We start from the raw sequence: 14,346 nt of genomic DNA on the forward strand, positions 1-14,346 counted from the left end.
TTTTACGAGTAAAATGTCCAGCTAACTATAACGTCTGTGAAACCTATGGTTTTTTTAACTGAATTTGCAAGGTTTTTTAAATGATAATTCCTAACTATAACGTGTGTGAAACCCATGGTTTTTTCAGTGAATTTGTATGGTTTTTTAAATGCTAATTCTTATATTTAACGTGTGTGATTTTTTTTTTTTTTTTTGCAAGGTTTTTTACATCTTTTTATTTTTACTTTATATTCTCTTTAAACACTATTGTAAAATTTAAAAAATTCTGCAATATATATTTTTTTCACCTTTTTTTTTTAACCAAACAGGTAAGATATATTAGTATAACATAGTGATTCTTTTTTTCCAAATTTCTTTTTTTTTTATATTTTTTTTTTACGTGCGCATACGGTAAGCTTACCGTAAGCGCACGTTTTGCTTTATGTACATAATATTTCTACTCTGTTTGCGTATGGTTACGCAATTTACGTAGACGTGCGTACTGCGTACGCGGCGCGTAAGCGCATACGTTACACGCGTACGTTACGCGGAAGTGTTGGGGCGTGCCTGTTATGCGCATGCGCGCGTGCGCGTGTCTTTTATACGCGCATGCGTACTTTTACTGTAAGCGCTCCGTAAGCGCTCCGTAAGCGTAACGTACGCGCACGGTGGGTCATGTGATCAAGAAACAACACTTTTGATTGGTTTAAACTACTTTCAGTTCTAGAACTCTCCTACACCACACCCATTCCCCTCATTTCTGCTTGTGATCCCTTAGGAGAAGGAACTGAGTTGTCTTTGGGATACAATGGCAGACCAGCAGTCCTCTTCTTCGAGTGAGGCTAGCAGCACCACCATCAGGCAGAGAAGGAGGAAACAAAAGAGCTCTTTTATATGGGAGTATTTTACGTTTCCAGAGGGCCAAAAAAAGGTAAATGCTCCTTTAGTGACTTGCAAGCTTTGCAAGCGTGTACTTTCTAGAGGTAATCCAACAAGAAGTATTCCTTCGGGAATCACACTATGTTAAGACACCTTCAGGATGTACACCCTAGGACAAATGCTCGACATACTGGAGCAAACCCTTCAGTAAGTCGACCGAGCACATCCACAGCAGCTCAGCCGAGTACATCTTCGGCAGCTCAGCTGAGCCCTTCATCTGTGGGGGGAGAATCACCTTTTTCTGGTCCTCTGGAAACTAACCCTCGATTTGCGAGAGTTACAATGTGGTGCTCAAATTGTCATGGTCTAATTGTTCGTGGGGAGACCAGTGTTCCCCTAATTAACAACAGAATAGACCAGCACATTTGTCCTACCAGCTAATATTCCCATTCTTTCTTTCCTCTGTCCCTGTATGAACACAACGGCTCTTTTAAGAGCCAACCTTACCTTTCAACTTTTTTTTGGTTTTTTTAAAAAACTTTTTAATCTTTTTTTTTACCGTACGCGTACGGTAAGCGTATTTTTTTTTTTTTAAAAACACTAAAAAACAATTACCACATTACAAGGTCCTTGAGGGATTATAACGAAAAACTGAAAATCTGATTGAGGAGAAGTGGAAAAAAGGGACCATGAAATTTCTGACTTACCTGACCCACCCAAAAAATTAAATATCAATTAAAATTTTATTTAAATTGGTAGAAAAATGGTTTTATTTTTCCAAAACTTTCTTTCTCAATCTGAAAAAAAAAGAAAAAAGTATTAATATTTAATAAAACATTTTATAATACAGTACACGTATTTACATATTTTCCAAAAACAATTTTTTGCCATTTTTTTGCTGTTTTCAGAATATATTGCATTTCACTATAAATCGTGAAAGCAATTGCATTCATCACTTAACAGCGGGCAAAAAAAAAATAACAATCTCAAAGATTGTTTTAAAAAAGCCCAGAATCTCTTCTCACTTAAACATAACATTATAGAAATGCAAAATATTCAATAAAAATATCATCTAATAACAATAACTATTTCTAAAAAATACCGTCTAACAATTTTGTTACAGAAGCATAATCACAAAAATAATATATCTCAAATAACTCCACAATACATCTGGTTACCTTTCCTTTAGGCCAAATGGTAATTTTTAAATTCTTTTTTGATTAAATTTCCAATGGTAATCCAATAAAATTCCAAAATTTGATTTGTACAGATGTTACCAATTCTCTCTAAAATTTTGGTTTCCGAAAGATTAATTAGGAATTAAATAAGTCCACAATACAATTGGTTACCTTTCCTTTAGGCCAAATGGTAATTTTAAAAATCTTTTTATTTGAAAATTCCAATGGTAATCCAATAAAATGGTAAAATTGATTTGTACAGATGTTGCCAATTCTCTCTAAAATTTAGGTTTCAGGAAGATTAGATAGGAATTTGCTAAATCAAAAGGCAAACGTTGCTTAAAAACCAATTGACAATCATTACACATTGTCCAGCCTTTTTCACATTTTAGATAAACTGTGTAATGACCAGAAGTTACAGTAGGTCCATCATGGAAAATTATTGCAACTGTTACAAAAGTTTTTCCTGAAATTGATAATTGCTGTCCTGTAAACTTCTTTATTAAAGTATCCAATTTTGAAACATCAGCTCTACATCGTTGCATCATTAAAATTACATACTGTCCGTATTCCTTTAAAATTAACGTTGAAAACATGTCAGATTTACATTCACCGCATTCCATGCTATGATTAGCATCTTTAACTAATTTAGTAAAAGTGACTGATTTACTCTCTGGCAATGTTAAATAAATAAACCTTTCAGAATCAACATTAGAGCCACATGTATTGAAACAGTTTTCACAACTATGTTCCCATTTATAAGAGAGACCAAACATATTTTCTATTTGTACCCCTTCTTCTTCCTGTACCTGAAGAAAATACATCAAGAATTCCTGTGCATCTTGCTGTACATTTTGAGAAAACTGTGTACATCCTGAACATACATCTAAAAGTTTTCTAATTTCAGTAGCACTTTCTATTTTAGTTTTATCAATACTCAGCTTTTCAAAAAGGAGACTCAGCGCAGAACAGAATCTTTTTCCCTGATTTACTATTATCTGCTCTTGCAAACTCTCAAGATAAAATACAACATTCAGCACTACATTAGCGTAGCAGTTGACACCAGAGCTATTTTCAAAATGACAACCAACAACCTCTTCAACATTGTCCTTTTTCTTTTTGCTTGCAATTACATCACTCTTCTTTTCTTTTCTCTTCTCTACATCCTCATTACAGATATTCTCAATTCTCCTTTTACTAGAAACAACACGTTTTTCCAACACAGGATACTGACCTAAATGAGGAGCATAGGTTCTTCTTAATCTATTATACTCCTTTACACAATTTGCATCAGCACTAACTTTTGAGTCATCAAAGTCTATCATGAATAAACCAGATAATGTTTTCACTCGTGACAAAGCAACATAAGCCATACCTTCTTTGAACACAGTTGAACCAATGTTCACAAAAGCACAATCTACAGTTAATCCTTGAGACTTGTGAATAGTTACAGCATATGCTAGAGAAAACGGAAACTGCTTCCTACGTACATATAAGTCTTTCACAAGCAAAAAACGGACTGAACAACGACAAATGTCTTTAACCTCTTCAATCTGATCAAACTTTATTTTTAAAAATTCAATCCCATCTTTTTTCTGGTAGTTCACAAAACCCACAACTTTACCCATAGCTCCATTCACTAAACCTTTTTCAACATCCAAATTTCTCCTTAAAAATACTCTACAGTTCATGCAAACATATAGATTTTTTTCTAATCCAGCTGTTTTCGAAATTTTCTTCTCTAGAGAATCCAGTTTTTTTCTCAGTTCGCCTGTTAATGTAATTGTAATTCTTTCATGCTGAATTTTGTCCACTGCTTCCAATTTCTTTATCTCTTCCTTTTCCAATTTCAAAAGTTCCTCATTGAATATTGAGCATTCAAGTAGAGTTGGCATTAAGCAGATTACACTTTTCTTTTCTGCAATGTTCTTGTATATTTTCTCTGCGACTATTTCTTCCTTTGGGAATAAATTATGTAGCAACCGAATCTGTAATGCTTTCCTGCCAACTTCAGTGAGTAGTCCAATTCTGATATCTTTCAGAATACTTGCATAATCTTCATCGTTTGCTTGCCTCATATTAGTAGTAAGTTCCTTGTACTCAAAGAAGGACCAAATATTTGCATTACCAATGCTTCCCAATGACTTCTTTGTGTCTTCATGTGTCACAGTATTAAACACTGGTTGTCCTTTAACTGGAGTAAGCTGTAGAAGATCCCCAAAAACTATGACATGTTTTCCACCAAATAACACGTCATAGTCTCTCCTTAGAATTTGCTGCATTCTTAAATGCACAAAGGCAAGCATTAAGTTTGATACCATGCTCACCGCATCAATAATGAGAACTTGCATCTTCTTCAACACTCTTGACACTTCGAAGCATGCTTCTCCTGTTAGCTTGTGGTATTCGGTGGTATATAAGCTTTATTCGATATAAAAAATATCATAAAAGCAATACATTTCCAAGTATACACATTATTTACATAAATAAAATAGGTTAAAAAGTCATTAAATCATCCTCTGGAAAGCTTATATAATACAAATTCCACAATTAGTTAAAAATTCATGGTTCGATTGTTAAAAGAAAAAAGACTGAATCTAAAATATGTAGACTAAAATCCAATATATGAGAGGGACAGGTGTTCGCCATCAGCGTCTACAGGCTTCCTGGCTAATAACTTGCTTCTAATTAGCCAGGCGGATCCCAAGAATTTAGCTACCCCACATATCAGAGTGAGGGAGGAGGTATCAGTGCAGAGGATGCGGAGAGCGTTACGATGGCACATTGGGCCCAATAGTTTGCAGACCGGTTTTAGCCACCTCATCCTGGGGAGCCTATACGCCGGACAGGCAAACAAGAGGTGAGCCGGCGTCTCGTTATGGTAGGCACAACCCGGACAGGGTAAAGATGGCATAGTTGGCCCTTTCCAACGTGAAACAAAGCTGTTGGTCGGCAAGGTCCCGAACCTTAGCTTCATATATAGTACCCTGTGGCTGGGGGTCTGAATAAAATCCAGATAAGTTTCTAGTGAGCGAGTGTGTTTGTGTTGGAAGAATCCCTCCGTCAGTTTCCCCAATCTGGGATTTTGGATAACCAGCTTCTGGACCCATTCCCAGTACAATTTTTTGATAACCTGTTTTGTGGGTGGTGATTGGGTGCGCCAGGCCTCCTTTAGACCAATAGAAATTAGAAGTTTTCGAAGGTCAGTTAGCCATATTATCTTGCTCCCAGAGTCCGCTGCAACTAGTTCGTCAAAAGCTGCAGCGTAATGGGAGAGTTCTGGAGTCCTTTTTATGCGGGCCCAGAACAAAAGGGGGCGCAAGCGTACTATATCCTGGAGTGAGTGTCTCCCTAGATCAAAAAATAGGGGCTTCAAGGGCGTCTTGTGGTATTCTATTTTGTTCTCATGCTCCACTGGTAACATTAGCAAACGATGTAAGGTAATTCCTTTTATGTTATATGCTGCTAACCCAGTTGGAGCAGTAACAACACAAGACAAAGTTGAATCCGTTTTTTGCTGTAGGTAGCTTCTGAGGACTTTTATTAAGAAACTTTTTCCAGTTCCAGCTTGTCCGCTCACATACATCCTGATTGGTTCAAATGATGTGCATGAGCACTCTTTTTTTTCATGTAGTAATCCGTGATCAATTTTGTTTCTGATCTCTTCATAAATTTGTTGCTGTTCTTCATTCAGTTGTTCTTCCAAATTTGGTAAGTCTATTAATTCTTCTTGAGCTTGATTCATAGCCGTTTCCACTTCAGTCATGGCTATTGCAGCTTCATTTTCTACGATTGGTTGTCCAAGGGGATCTTGACTGAGTGTTCCTGAACTTTGGCTGTCTTGAGAACTATCTCTAGCTACTTTAGCTGCAATTGTAGCTTCCTGTTCAATTTCTTCATTTAACATTTGGACATAATTTGTGAAAGTACTGCATTCAATCGTATCTTTACATGCATTAAATGAGTCCTCATAGCTCTGGAATTCTCCAAGTAGTTCATCCTCTGAACGCCATGGTTTGAACAGCTGTAAAAGTGCCAAGTAGTAAAATTCCTTTTTGTCAGTAGTGTCGCAACTCAGCTTCCGGTGATTTATCAAACTTCCTTTTGTTTGCTTCACCAAACATCCTTCCTCACCACTGACTTTATATTTTCCATTGTTGATGTCTTCTGTGGCATTCCGTTTATAAATGTAGTTCTGCAGCACTTCATAGAGACACATGTTTTCAAGGTGATGACTTCTTTTTGGGTAATATGTGTCCAACATGTTTGTTTTTAAAATGTCTGTACTTTCAGGTTCGAACTGTGCTAAATATTCAATTTCTCCAACAGATTTCAGTACCCGATTTCTCATTGCTGCAAGGCCTAAACTTGCCCAAATTATTCTTCTTGATTTCGAGTAGAGACTTGCAGAAGATAACCTATCTGAACATTCGTAGGATCCAATTTCTCGATGCGATAACATCTTTAAACTGAAACTGTATAGCTTCTTACTGACAGTCTTCTCGTGAGAAATCTCTTCCCACATTTCTTTCAATTCAGTCTTTTCTGATTTAGTAATGTAAGACGTTACATATCGAGCAACAGCAATGGAATTGTCAGCTACATACTGTATATCCATGTTAGCATTCCACATGGATAAAATGACTGGGTTGTAGTCATTTATATATTTTGACTCTTCTTTTCTTTTTAGGTTGTAGGTATTCTTAGGTGATTTTCTTGTAATAGTATGTCTCACAGCTGACATAAAACTGTTTACTCTTCCTTTTGAAAGAACAGGTCTAGGAAATCCAAATCGACATTTAGTGTAGAATTTATCTTTGCTCTTGTACTTCCGTCGACAGTATTTTCCACACCGATGACTTTGGAAACGTAAAACTTGCTCCTTTAACTTTTTCTCTTCTGTGCTTTTTGGTATAGCACATGTTGCATATTCTTCGATGAAACTTAAAACAGCATCATCAGATTCTGTTCCAAATTTTGGGGCATCCTTGATCCACAACAGCATATGAATATGAGGAGCACCTCTTGCTTGGTACTCTTTTCTCCAAAAGAAATCCACAACTTCTCCAAGAGGTGGATTTTTTTTATTGCAGATGAAGCACATCATAGCCTCAAATCTATGATTGAAATATCTGCAAACATTAACCGGATCCAATCAGCACAGTTCTCCTGCTGTCTTGTATTCGATGTTTTTAATGTTTGAATTTGCCTCTCGTAGAAAATCCAGTAAATCATCCCAAGCCTACTCAGCACAGCTTAGGGTAAGGAACCATGTTGGAGTTCCTAAATTCCGTAACATGCATTTTAATTCACCATGGCGTCGGTACCAATATTCATTTGTCCCACACTGACAAGCCATCAGATTGATCAGTTGTGTTTCCAAATGATCATCTCGGTGCTGCACTTTCTCCATAAAATCCTTAGCAGACACATTTTGTAAATGTACTCCACTTTTTAAAATGTGATTTACTGCATAAGATAATGCAGACAAGTCGCTTTCAAATAAAAGATGGAACAAATAAGGAATACTTTGACGAAATCTTGGATCTTCTGCATATAGTCTTGTAGTCCGATACTCAGAAGCTGGAATCTGTTCTGGACGTTCATCGTATCGTCCTCCTTTTCCTGTAGGAAACAGCTGGGGAAAACATCGAGCTTCCAAGCTCTCCTCCCATACACTCACGGGAGTTCCTTTTGCTTTCTTCATCTGAAACAGATCAATAGTGTCTCCCATAACTTCTTTTGAATGAAGAGGATGTATGCTAAAATGTTCATAAATTTCTTCTTCCTTTGACTTGTCCACTTTTTCAATTTGACCAGTTGGTGTTTCTGTGTCTTCTTGTAAATCTTCTTCTTCTCCTTCTATATAAATTGATTCATACCATTTATTATTTTTTTTCAAATACAAATTTGCTCTTTGTACTTTTCGTACATCTACCAGCTCCTGCCAAATTTTCTTACTCTTTGTAGGTACACCATTAACCAGAATAACTAATGGTTCAGTTTCCAAAGTATCTGTATCAATAGTTTCCATATTTTTTTTCAAATCCAATGGCAAATACACCACTCTTCCTTTTAAACCTCTCAGTAAATCTGAAGGAGGTAATTTACCAGTTTTTGGCTCCATACGTACTATAGTCTGGAACGGATGGACACATTGAATGAGTATAGACTCATAAGTATTTAAATCAGAAAGTTCAGCAGGAATATCATGCAATTCTAAATTATTATGTACAGCTCTTGCTGGCATTTTATTTTCTTCTAACTTGTTATAACAGTATTTACAAATACGCTGATCTTCACCCAAATCAAAACAATTTTCCAGAAATATATATGTTGCAAAATCCTTCCACTTATAATTATCTTCTTCTTCACTTTTTCTGTAGAGATCAACATTCCTGGTTTGATTTTTATAATGAGTTCTGCGGCAACAAATACAAGTAATATTTGGTCTTTCATTAGAGATGATTGCAAATTTTGTCATTTGATTATCAAATTTCTTACTTACAGAGGGTTCTACATTCTCTTCCACATCTTCCTCGATAACTGTGTCATTACCTGCACTCTCTTGTTCTGGACCAAAGTAACTAAACTGAATTTCATCAGTAACCTTCTCTACATCTGATACCGATCCACGGAACAGAGCCCTATTCAATTCATCTAACTTTATTGCTGGACTTTTAGCAAAATACAATAATCTCACAAACTTTCTCATTTCAGTATGATGAACTGCCAGCATCCTAAAATGGTGAAAAACACTTTGACACACTTTCCTAGATAGACAAGCCAGAGAGTGTCCTTGCAAACCAGTATTCTCTCTCACTCTGCATGGATATAGACTTTGAAGCACCTTAATCTTCTGTTTAACACTTTTTTTACTATATTCTCTTAGAAACTCACTAAATTTATCAATAGATTCCTGACGCACAGTGCAAATACTACTACAATTCCAAGTATACACTGGGGCTTTAGGACGTCTCCCCATAACCTCATCCGCCATCACTTGTTCCTCATCTCTTGGAACCATTTTCTCCTTCTCCATTATACAACCATTTTTCACTTCATAAGCACGACCTCTGGTGTCAACTGCATGCAGCAAACTATTACTTTGAAGATAACTCTCTTCATTAAAAAAAGGTTCACTACTTGAACTATGCATCCATTCTCCTAAAAACACTTTACAAAAGTTTGTTCTTTTCACTAGTCTTTTCCTTTTGCTTTGTGATTTCAGTACATTGACCATTTTATCTAATGTACGCATCCTGTTCAAAATTAAAATGAATAGTTTCCTTTTTAATTCTAAAGCCTTTGCTACAATGGCTTCAATTTCTTTTTTTCTCTTATAAAATTTCGCTTTTTTCTTATATTTCTTCACATCCTTTATCAAATTGGACATAACTCTTCTCTGAAACATTTTTCTACGAATCTCTTTAAACGCTGTTTTTCTTTTTAAGTTAATCTTTATTGTTTCTGAAGGTATATTTGCATTAACTAAATGCTCAATTTTTTCCTGTAGTTTTCTATTTAAAAAACTATTTCCAGTACAGACATTTTGTACATTTTTCCTTTTTTTGAAGATATTTTTAAAAAAATCTTTTGTCTGCTTACCAGAAGACTTTCTCTTTTTCCCAACATGAGCATCTCCAACTAAGTTGGGTCCTCCAGTTGTCTTCAAATATAGATTTTTTTCCTGGTTTTTCCTTACTCTGGATTTTGTAGGCATCTTAAATTTTGTTCACTGCTCTTCAGCAATACCTGAAAGAAACTTAAAAAAAAATCCTTTATTTTATTTAAATATATTACTATATTTTTTATGATCTTTTCAAATCTTAAAATACTATGTACCCCTTTCCTACAAGTGAAAATCACAAAAAAACCATCACGAATTAAATATCTAAAAACAATTCCTGTGTGTACACAGACTCATGGTGTGATTTTATGCAGAAAAAGAAATTTCTTTGCCAATTTGAAAGCACACTTACTACTCTTTTTTTGGCAAGTGATAAGTACTTTTACAGTCTGACACATTTTCAATCCACTTTTCAGAATCTGAAAACAGCACATGTCCAAACAGCTTTTTGAGACCATGAACATGTGTAACCTGGGTGACTGACTACACTCCAGCAAAGGCAACCAGCCTTAGTGATGTTGAATGTATTTGCATTACTCACTGCAACCTCAAACACCACTCGGTTGTGAATACTATGCATGATTCTACAGGATAAACAGCTGGGTGTGTGCTAAGAGTCTGCTTCTGTTGAAAAATAGCTGCCCCTTTCCTACTAATGCAAATCTAAAATTACCAGAGTAATACGCAATAAATCTCTGTCAACAATTCCTCTTTGCACACAGAGTCATGGTTTGATATTAGGCAGAAAACAAAATTTCTTTGCCAATTTGAAAGCACACTTACTACTCTTTTTTTGGCAAGTGATAAGTACTTTTACAGTCTGACACATTTTCAATCCACTTTTCAGAATCTGAAAACAGCACATGTCCAAACAGCTTTTTGAGACCATGAACATGTGTAACCTGGGTGACTGACTACACTCCAGCAAAGGCAACCAGCCTTAGTGATGTTGAATGTATTTGCATTACTCACTGCAACCTCAAACACCACTCGGTTGTGAATACTATGCATGATTCTACAGGATAAACAGCTGGGTGTGTGCTAAGAGTCTGCTTCTGCTGAAAAATAGCTGCCCCTTTCCTACTAATGCAAATCTAAAATTACCACAGTAATACGCAATAAATCTCTGTCAACAATTCCTCTTTGCACACAGAGTCATGGTTTGATATTAGGCAGAAAACAAAATTTCTTTGCCAATTTGAAAGCACACTTACTACTCTTTTTTTGGCAAGTGATAAGTACTTTTACAGTCTGACACATTTTCAATCCACTTTTCAGAATCTGAAAATAGCACATGTCCAAACAGCTTTTTGAGACCAGGAACATGTGTAACCTGGGTGAATGACTACACTCCAGCAAAGGCAACCAGCCTTAGTGATGTTGAATGTATTTGCATTACTCACTGCAACCTCAAACACCACTCGGTTGTGAATACTATGCATGATTCTACAGGATAAACAGCTGGGTGTGTGCTAAGAGTCTGCTTCTGCTGAAAAATAGCTGCCCCTTTCCTACTAATGCAAATGTAAAATTACCAGAGTAATACGCAATAAATCTCTGTCAACAATTCCTCTTTGCACACAGAGTCATGGTTTGATATTAGGCAGAAAACAAAATTTCTTTGCCAATTTGAAAGCACACTTACTACTCTTTTTTTGGCAAGTGATAAGTACTTTTACAGTCTGACACTTTTTCAATCCACTTTTCATAATCTGAAAACAGCACATGTCCAAACAGCTTTTTGAGACCAGGAACATGTGTAACCTGGGTGAATCACTATACTCCAGCAAAGGCAACCAGCCTTAGTGATGTAGAATGTATTTGCATTACTCACTGCAACCTCAAACACCACTCGGTTGTGAATACTATGCATGATTCTACAGGATAAACAGCTGGGTGTGTGCTAAGAGTCTGCTTCTGCTGAAAAATAGCTGCCCCTTTCCTACTAATGCAAATCTAAAATTACCAGAGTAATACGCAATAAATCTCTGTCAACAATTCCTCTTTGCACACAGAGTCATGCTTTGATATTAGGCAGAAAACAAAATTTCTTTGCCAATTTGAAAGCACACTTACTACTCTTTTTTTGGCCAGTGATAAGTACTTTTACAGTCTGACACATTTTCAATCCACTTTTCAGAATCTGAAAACAGCACATGTCCAAACAGCTTTTTGAGACCAGGAACATGTGTAACCTGGGTGAATGACTACACTCCAGCAAAGGCAACCAGCCTTAGTGATGTAGAATGTATTTGCATTACTCACTGCAACCTCAAACACCACTCGGTTGTGAATACTATGCATGATTCTACAGGATAAACAGCTGGGTGTGTGCTAAGAGTCTGCTTCTGCTGAAAAATAGCTGCCCCTTTCCTACTAATGCAAATCTAAAATTACCAGAGTAATACGCAATAAATCTCTGTCAGCAATTCCTCTTTGCACACAGAGTCATGGTTTGATATTAGGCAGAAAACGAAATTTCTTTGCCAATTTGAAAGCACACTTACTACTCTTTTTTTGGCAAGTGATAAGTACTTTTACAGTCTGACACATTTTCAATCCACTTTTCAGAATCAGAAGAGAGCACATGTCCAAACATCTTTTTGAGACCATGAACATGTGTAACCTGGGTGACTGACTATACTCCAGCAAAGGCAACCAGCCTTAGTGATGTTGAATGTATTTGCATTACTCACTGCAACCTCAAACACCACTCGGTTGTGAATACTATGCATGATTCTACAGGATAAACAGCTGGGTGTGTGCTAAGAGTCTGCTTCTGCTGAAAAATAGCTGGCCCTTTCCTACTAATGCAAATCTAAAATTACCAGAGTAATACGCAATAAATCTCTGTCAACAATTCCTGTTTGCACACAGAGTCATGGTTTGATATTAGGCAGAAAACAAAATTTCTTTGCCAATTTGAAAGCACACTTACTACTCTTTTTTTGGCAAGTGATAAGTACTTTTACAGTCTGACACATTTTCAATCCACTTTTCAGAATCAGAAGAGAGCACATGTCCAAACATCTTTTTGAGACCAGGAACATGTGTAACCTGGGTGAATGACTACACTCCAGCAAAGGCAACCAGCCTTAGTGATGTAGAATGTATTTGCATTACTCACTGCAACCTCAAACACCACTCGGTTGTGAATACTATGCATGATTCTACAGGATAAACAGCTGGGTGTGTGCTAAGAGTCTGCTTCTGCTGTAAAATAGCTGCCCCTTTCCTACTAATGCAAATCTAAAATTACCAGAGTAATACGCAATAAATCTCTGTCAACAATTCCTCTTTGCACACAGAGTCATGGTTTGATATTAGGCAGAAAACAAAATTTCTTTGCCAATTTGAAAGCACACTTACTACTCTTTTTTTGGCAAGTGATAAGTACTTTTACAGTCTGACACATTTTCAATCCACTTTTCAGAATCTGAAAACAGCACATGTCCAAACAGCTTTTTGAGACCATGAACATGTGTAACCTGGGTGACTGACTACACTCCAGCAAAGGCAACCAGCCTTAGTGATGTTGAATGTATTTGCATTACTCACTTCAACCTCAAACACCACTCGGTTGTGAATACTATGCATGATTCTACAGGATAAACAGCTGGGTGTGTGCTAAGAGTCTGCTTCTGCTGAAAAATAGCTGCCCCTTTCCTACTAATGCAAATCTAAAATTACCACAGTAATACGCAATAAATCTCTGTCAACAATTCCTCTTTGCACACAGAGTCATGGTTTGATATTAGGCAGAAAACAAAATTTCTTTGCCAATTTGAAAGCACACTTACTACTCTTTTTTTGGTAAGTGATAAGTACTTTTACAGTCTGACACATTTTCAATCCACTTTTCAGAATCTGAAAATAGCACATGTCCAAACAGCTTTTTGAGACCAGGAACATGTGTAACCTGGGTGAATGACTACACTCCAGCAAAGGCAACCAGCCTTAGTGATGTTGAATGTATTTGCATTACTCACTGCAACCTCAAACACCACTCGGTTGTGAATACTATGCATGATTCTACAGGATAAACAGCTGGGTGTGTGCTAAGAGTCTGCTTCTGCTGAAAAATAGCTGCCCCTTTCCTACTAATGCAAATCTAAAATTACCACAGTAATACGCAATAAATCTCTGTCAACAATTCCTCTTTGCACACAGAGTCATGGTTTGATATTAGGCAGAAAACAAAATTTCTTTGCCAATTTGAAAGCACACTTACTACTCTTTTTTTGGCAAGTGATAAGTACTTTTACAGTCTGACACATTTTCAATCCACTTTTCAGAATCTGAAAACAGCACATGTCCAAACAGCTTTTTGAGACCAGGAACATGTGTAACCTGGGTGAATGACTACATTCCAGCAAAGGCAACCAGCCTTAGTGATGTTGAATGTATTTGCATTACTCACTGCAACCTCAAACACCACTCGGTTGTGAATACTATGCATGATTCTACAGGATAAACAGCTGGGTGTGTGCTAAGAGTCTGCTTCTGCTGAAAAATAGCTGCCCCTTTCCTACTAATGCAAATGTAAAATTACCAGAGTAATACGCAATAAATCTCTGTCAACAATTCCTCTTTGCACACAGAGTCATGGTTTGATATTAGGCAGAAAACGAAATTTCTTTGCCAATTTGAAAGCACACTTACTACTCTTTTTTTGGCAAG

This window comes from Triturus cristatus, chromosome 1_2 (genome assembly GCF_964204655.1).
Source record: "Triturus cristatus chromosome 1_2, aTriCri1.1, whole genome shotgun sequence".
In the NCBI taxonomy this organism is placed as follows: Eukaryota; Metazoa; Chordata; class Amphibia; order Caudata; family Salamandridae; genus Triturus; species Triturus cristatus.